The following is an 8,501-nucleotide window of genomic DNA, read 5'->3' on the forward strand; positions in this document are numbered from 1 at the left end:
GTAATTGGTCTAAAGTACCAAAGTTATTTTTCAATTCAAATATGGTCTGCGAACCATCAAATAGTTGTAATTAGTTATAGCTTATCCTATTTGAAGAAAATGGTGCCTCCCACGGAGATTTTCAAGACGGACTTTGAAGTCAAAGCTTCAAGATGAAGTCGGGCCATACTAGATCACAAATATCTTATGCATGTTTTAAGTTATTTATTGTTTTAAATATGTCTTAAAATGCATGAGATCAAAAGCTTGATTATGTTGCATGATTAAGGATTTTAGTTCACTTAAAATCTAACCAACATAGTAAGAGCCTTAAGTTCCAAACTTAAAAATTGAGTTAAAAGGTGCCATGCCAAAATATACACTTGCTTGGATATCCTTTACATCAATCTAGTAATAGTTTTCGCTCAGCGAGGTGTTACTTATTGGTCCTAAAGGGGCAAGGTACACAAATAATTGTGAGTACATGTTAGTTTTGGTGAAACTCAACGATATAAGTAAGGAGTCCTTTTATGTCGTGGCAAATTCGATAGGTTTACCTAATAAGTTCTTAGACGTACCTATCAACCAAGAATAGTTTCTAGACTATTAGCAAAAGGCTTTTGCTTACCTAAGATGTTCTAGGATTAAGTCGACAAACTGTGCTTAGTTCTTCAATGATTTTAGGATCTTGGAATCATTTTATTCACACCTGCCGGAACACATAACTTGAATAAAATGCTTAATAAACATTGAATTATGCATGTATGCTAGAATTTAAGTTTATTAAGAGAAACTGTGAATGGTTATTTATTTGTTTATTCTTTTCAATTGTAGTTTTTAATATGGCAAACAACAATTCATTCAACATTCGATCAATTCTCGAAAAGGAGAAGTTGAACGGGAAAAACTTCCTTGACTGGCAAAGGAACTTGCAAATAGTTCTTATGCAGGAAGAAAAGGAGTATGTCCTAGATGAGGCGATGCCCGAAGCTCCTGGCGACGGGGTCACTCAGGCTGCCCTCAATCGTTGGATTGATGCCAACAAGGATGTGAAATGTCTAATGCTCGCCACCATGAGTGCGGATCTGCAGAAAACGTTCATCAACTCAGATGCTTTCACAATCATCAGTGAGTTGAAGAACATGTTCCAAGATCTGGCTCGAGTCGAAAGATTCGAGACTCATAGGCAAATTCTTGAGACCAAGCTTAAGAAAGGCGAGCCCGTAAGTCCACATGTTCTCAAAATGATTGGACTCATTGAGAATATGAGTCGGCTGGATCAGCAATTTTCTCAGGAAATGGCTATAGACACCATCCTCCATTCTCTTCATAGCGGGTATGATCAGTTCAAACTGAACTACAGTATGAATAGTCTGGACAAAACGCTCACTGAGCTTCACGGTATGCTGAAGACCGCTGAAAAGACGCTCAAAAGTGATAAGCAGGATGTGCTTATGGTGCGTGGGGGCAAGTTCAAGAAATCTGGAAAGAAGAGGAATGCTAAGAAAGGTGGCAACAAGGCCAGCCCAACTAAGCAAACTGGCGCCAAATCTGCAAAGAGGAAGGTCAGTCAACCCACTTCTGAATCCGAATGCTTCTACTGCAAGAAGAAGGGGCATTGGAAGAGAGATTGCTTGAAGCTAAAGGAAGATCAGAAGAACGGAACAGTCGTTCCATCTTCAGGTATTTTCGTTATAGACTGTATACTTGCTAATTCAACTTCTTGGGTATTAGATACAGGTTGTGGCTCACACTTATGTTCCAATCCACAGGGACTAAGAAGAAGTAGAAAGTTAAGCAAGGGTGAAGTCGACCTACGAGTGGGAAATGGAGCACGGATTGCTGCATTAGCTGTAGGAACTTACTATTTGTCATTGCCCTCCGGGCTAGTTTTGGAACTGGAAGAATGTTTCCATGTTCCAAGTCTTACTAAAAACATCATTTCAGTTTCTTGCTTAGATGCTAAGGGATTTTCCTTTATAATAAAAGACAATAGTTGTTCGTTTTATTTTAAAGAGATGTTTTATGGATCTGCTAGATTAGTCAATGGACTTTATTTATTAGATCACGACAAACAAGTATATAACATAAATACCAAAAAGGCCAAAAAGGATGATTCAGATCTCACCTATCTGTGGCATTGTCGATTAGGCCATATAAACTTGAAACGCTTAGAAAGACTTCAAAGAGAAGGAAATCTAGAACCATTTGACTTAGAGGATTATGGTAAATGCGAATCATGTTTACTTGGCAAAATGACAAAGCAACCTTTCTCTAAAGTTGGAGAAAGAGCAAATGAACTATTGGGTTTAATCCATACAGATGTATGTGGACCAATGAGTACAAATGCTAGAGGTGGTTTCAGCTACTTTATCACTTTCACTGATGACTTCAGTAGGTATGGTTATGTCTACCTAATGAAGCATAAGTCTGAATCCTTTGACAAATTCAAGGAATTTCAGAGTGAAGTAGAGAATCAATTAGGCAAGAAGATTAAGGCACTGCGGTCTGATAGAGGCGGTGAATATCTGAGCTATGAATTTGATGACCATCTGAAAGAATGTGGAATTCTATCAGAATTGACTCCTCCTGGAACACCACAATGGAACGGTGTGTCAGAACGGAGGAACAGAACCTTGCTAGACATGGTCAGGTCAATGATGGGTCAGGCCGAACTTCCATTAGAATTTTGGGGACATGCACTAAATACAGCTGCACTCACTATAAATAGAGCTCCGTCTAAAGCTGTCGAAAAGACTCCATACGAATTATGGTTTGGAAAGCCTCCAAATGTGTCTTTTCTTAAGATTTGGGGATGTGAAGTATACGTCAAACGATTAATTTCAGACAAACTTCATCCAAAATCTGACAAATGTATCCTTGTGGGCTATCCAAAGGAAACAAAGGGGTATTACTTCTACAATACATCTGAGAACAAAGTGTTTGTTGCTCGAGATGGTGTCTTTTTGGAGAAGGATCACATTTCCAAAATGACAAGTGGGAGAAAAGTAGACCTCGAAGAAATTCGAGTCGAACAACAAACTCTAGAGAATGCTCAAGATGACATTCAGGATGAAACTCAGAGATCTTTAGAAGAATCTGGTGAGAATCATGGTCAATCTAGAAATGTTACCCCGCGTAGATCGCAAAGATATAGATCTCAACCGGAAAGGTACTTAGGTATTTTGACGAACGAGAGCTATGACGTTCTATTACTTGAAAGTGATGAACCTGCGACTTACAAGCAAGCTATGACGAGCCCTAGCTCCAAGCAGTGGCAAGAAGCCATGCAATCTGAATTAGACTCCATGTCTGAAAACCAAGTATGGGATTTGGTCGATTTGCCAGATGGCTACCAAGCCATTGGAAGCAAATGGGTTTTCAAACTGAAAAAGGACAAGGATGGGAAACTTGAAGTTTTCAAAGCTAGATTGGTTGCAAAAGGTTACAGGCAAGTCCACGGTGTGGATTACGATGAAACCTTTTCACCAGTTGCAATGCTAAAGTCTATTCGAATAATGTTAGCAATCGCTGCATATTACGATTACGAAATATGGCAGATGGATGTCAAAACTGCTTTCTTAAACGGCGTTTTAACAGAAACTGTGTTTATGACACAGCCTGAAGGTTTTGAGGATCCTAAGAATGCTAAAAAGGTATGCAAGCTAAAGAAGTCAATCTACGGATTGAAGCAGGCATCCAGGAGCTGGAATATACGTTTTGATGAAGCAGTCAGTGACTTTGGTTTCATCAAGAACGCGGACGAATCTTGTGTATACAAGAAGGTCAGTGGGAGCAAAATTGCTTTCCTAGTATTATATGTCGACGACATATTGCTTATCGGAAATGACATTCCTATGTTGAACTCTGTCAAGATTTGGCTTGGGAAATGTTTTTCGATGAAGGATCTAGGAGAAGCACAGTACATATTGGGCATCAAGATTTACAGAGATAGATCTAAAAAGATGATTGGACTTAGTCAAAGCACTTATATCAATAAGGTGCTTGATAGGTTCAAGATGGCGGACTCCAAGCGAGGCTACCTACCCATGTCTCATGGAATGACTCTAAGCAAGACTCAGTGCCCAAAAACACTTGATGAGCGTAGACGAATGAGTGGGATTCCATATGCATCATTGATTGGTTCAATAATGTATGCTATGATATGTACACGCCCGGATGTTGCGTACGCACTCAGTGCTACGAGCAGATACCAGTCAGACCCAGGAGAGGCGCATTGGACTGCTGCCAAGAACATTCTGAAGTACCTGAAAAGGCACAAAGATGACTTCCTGGTCTATGGTGGAGATGATGAATTAATTGTTAAAGGCTATACGGACGCAAGTTTCCAAACCGACAAAGATGATTTCAGATCACAGTCTGGGTTTGTCTTCTGCCTCAACGGAGGAGCAGTAAGCTGGAAAAGTGCTAAGCAAAGCACCATTGCGGATTCTACAACTGAAGCGGAGTACATTGCTGCACATGAAGCAGCAAAGGAAGCTATATGGCTAAGGAAGTTCATAGGAGAACTTGGTGTAGTCCCCTCCATTAAAGGACCAATAGCCCTGTATTGTGATAATAACGGAGCTATTGCACAGGCAAAAGAGCCTAGACACCACCAGAGAGTCAAGCATGTACTTCGTAGATTTCACCTTCTACGAGAGTTCGTTGAAAGAAAAGAAGTCGAGATAAGCAAAATTGGAACTGATGACAACATATCAGATCCATTAACTAAACCTCTGCCGCAAGCGAAGCACAACTCGCACACTGCAGCTATGGGAATCAAGCATATTGGAGAATGGCTTTGATGTCTCTGTTTAATGTTTTAAAGTTTTAGAGTTTAAATCTTTGTAAAACATTATTGGTTAATCATTCACAATAAATGAAAGAAATTCATTTTTCCATTTAATTTGTGGTTTATTAAATGATGAGTCCCTTCAATTTGACGATATATTCAAGATAGACTGTCAGGACCAGTCCTGTGACTAAGAAATGTCTATCAAGTGAACTTGAATGTCAAAGGTTGAAAATGGTCCCTAATTGGAGTTTTCTATAAAATTGGACGCATAGAAAACGTTAGACGATTAGAGTGCAAGATGACTAGTAGTTCTGTTTCTTGAACTATGTGGACATGGCAATGTCATAATCATTTGCATAGATACTTACTTTGGGAAGACTAGTATCGGACAAGACCTATGAAACTTTACTGTAAGAGATGAAAGTCTGTCATAAGTAAATTTCATTAAATTATTAGACACTAAATCCTCAATACCTGAGTGATTTGAGATTACTTGTTTGAGAACTGGTTGCTTTGACGTTGACCAACCGTCGCACCGTAAAAGGAGGCTATAAAGGCAACGCTCAGGTAATCACCTATCAAACGAAGTCTAATCTCAAGATCGCAAGATTGGGATTGTCCTCCCATAAATCGGGATGAGATGCTTAAAAGTTGTACAAGGCCACTCGGAGAGCTAGAAACTGTGAAATGCATGGCCGTGCTCGGATGAATCATAGGCTATGATTATCTGTTTATTTGATCAGTTGAACTCTGAAACCGAGGAACACCTCTGGACATAATAAGGATGACAACTCTTACCTTATGTTCAAGAGCAAGCATCGAGCGACAAAGGAATTAGGAAATGCACACTTGTCCCTAAGGACAAGTGGGAGACTGAAGGAAATAATGCCCTTGGTCCAAGTATGCATTCTATGTTAAGTCTAATAAATGCGGTTCAGTATTAATTAACAAGTTAATAATTCAGTGAGATCAAGTGAGCTGAATGCCTAGCTAGAGGCCGCTTCAGTTCAAGTGGAATTAATGATATTAATCCACAGCTTACTCTTGACTGAACCCGTAGGGTCACACAAATAGTACGTAAACGGATCAAGTATTTAATGGCATTAAATACTCCATCTATGAATATTCGGAACCGACGGATCTTGGTTTCAGTGGGAGCTAAGATCGTCACAGGCAAGAAATGAATACTCCGGAAACGATGATATTGCCGGAAACGGAAATATGGATCGTATCGGAAATATGAATATTATCCAAGTCGTAGATGTTGCCGGAAACGGAAACATGGTACGTATCGGAAAATATTATTGGAAATGGAAATATTACCAGAATCGGAAATATTACCGGAAACGGAAATATTGTCAGAATCGGAAATATTGCCGGAATCGGAAAATAATTCCGGAAACGGAAATATTAAATATTTGTTCGAAACGGAAATTAATTCCGGAATCGGAAATATTAAATATTGTTCGTATCGGAAATAGATTCCGGAAATGGAAATTTAATCGGAAGCGTATCGTACGAATTAGCATCGGACGAGGCTTGCCGGACGAAGGCCCAGCACGAAGCCGGGGCCAATCGCCCAGCAAGCATGCGCGCCACAAGCCCAGCCAAGGCAGCGCCCAGGCCTACCGCAAGGCAGGCCCAGCGCGCGCCAAGGGCCACGGCTGCGTGGGCCGTGCTACGCGGGCTGCTGCTCGCACGCGCATGGGCAGCCCTTGTGGCTGCCGTGTGTGTGTGAGTTTGTGCTCATGCGTGATTCCTGAATCTACAAGAGTCAGTGTATGATTAAATTTCTATTCCTAATTGGATAAATTAATTAAATAGAATTCATGTAGGATTCTAATTCCAATTAATTCGTATCCTACTAGGATTACGATTCCTTTTCCATAACTCTATAAATAAAGGCCTAGGGGTCATAATTTATACATAAGTTTCAAAGTATTCAAAAGTGAGTTTTTGAGAGAAAATTAAAACACACATCTTGCTCATAAAGTGCCGAAATTTTCTAGTACCTTAAGGGCGATTCTAGTTGGTCAATCTTAAGGCGGATCCGGACGTGCTGTGGACTATCTACGGAGGGACGACACTTGGAGTCCTAAAAGACTTGTTCTTGTTCGGTTCGGGCGCAGCTAGGGAGGGCACGCAACAAAGAGTATGCATCTAAATTATGCTATATGATTATGTGTAAATAATATGTTGTCCTGGGTTAATGGTTGTTTCCGCATGATCTATGTAGTGTCATATGTATCATAACCTAACAGAACCATCCAATCAAAGATTCAAGCGGCGCAGGATCGCCAAAAGAGTTATGCAGACTTGAAACGTAGGGATGAAGAGTTCAACATAGGTGATAAAGTGTTGCTCAAAGTGTCACCAATGAAAGGTGTCATTAGATTTGGGAAGAAAGGGAAGTTAAGCCCTAAGTACATAGGCCTATATGAGATCTTAGAAAGAATCGGAAAGGTAGCTTATAGACTAGCCTTGCCTATGGACTTGCATAGAGTGCATAATGTGTTCCACATATCTCAGTTAAGGAAATATATCCCGGATAAATCGCATGTGTTGCAACCGGAGACCATAGAATTAGATCAAAGTCTAACCTTCGAGGAAAGACCTGTCAAAATCCTTGATAGCAAAGTGCGTAGTACGCGTACTAAAGATGTGAAAATTTTCAAAGTGTTGTAGTCTAATCAAGAATCTGAGGAAGCCACTTGGGAAGCGGAGGACGAAATGAGAAAGAAATATCCCGAGCTTTTTCCCGAGGTTAGTTGAGTTACGGGGTCGTAACTCGTGTCTTTTAAGGGGGGTAGAGTACTGTAGAATTTCGCGCTTTTTACCTTGTTTTCCCCTATTTTATGCTCAATTTAGTGCTTTCTATTGAATTTGCACTTATTATTGTCCTATTTAATCATGTAAAGAGTACAGCAACTTAAAACTTTTGTAAATGAACGTATTGAAAGTCTCAGAAAGTCTCAAGTTTTGAGTTGAATTTTGATTTCCGAACCCAAGTTTCGGGACGAAACTTCTTTTAAGGAGGGTAGACTGTAATACCTCGTATTTTTATAATATTTATAAGTATATTTTATTATATTTATAAAGCATTTTACGATTTATTAACATTTAAATAATATTTAAATGTATTTTATTTAATGTATTTTAATTAATTAGAATATTTATTATTTTAATTAATTACGAAACGAATTTAATTCTTGAGTCGGGAAATTAAATGAGTTGCAAATGATTTTTAAGGCTTCAGGTTTTAAATGAAAAGTCCAGTTCGATTTATTAATCAAGCCCAATCCAAAGAATTTAATTTAAATCCTAAGCTAGCCCAATTCATTTAATTCCTAAGCCCAACTCAAATATCCTAAGCCTAGCCCATCAAGGGATTAGGGAGCCTATAAATAGGACTCCCCCATCATTAAATGAGCCCCTAAAATTCATAAACCCTATTTTTGCCTTGCTTGCCCAACACTCCTCTCCCTCTCTTCTTTCGTCCGCACGCACGCAAACCGTGCTCGTGCCCTCGTGCGCTCGGCCTCACGCCCCGCGCGCTGCCCTGTGCCTTCGAGTGTGTCGCGCCCCGCGCTGCACTCCCTCTCGCCCTTGCTCGCCTTCCCTCGCGCATCAGCGCCCAGCCCTCGCTCTCTCCCTCACTCGCAGCCAGCGCTGCCCCCCTTCCCCTTGTCGCGCGTTGCTGCTGTTGTTGTTGTGGTGCGTTGTT

This window comes from Spinacia oleracea, chromosome 4 (genome assembly GCF_020520425.1).
Source record: "Spinacia oleracea cultivar Varoflay chromosome 4, BTI_SOV_V1, whole genome shotgun sequence".
NCBI lineage: Eukaryota > Viridiplantae > Streptophyta > Magnoliopsida > Caryophyllales > Amaranthaceae > Spinacia > Spinacia oleracea.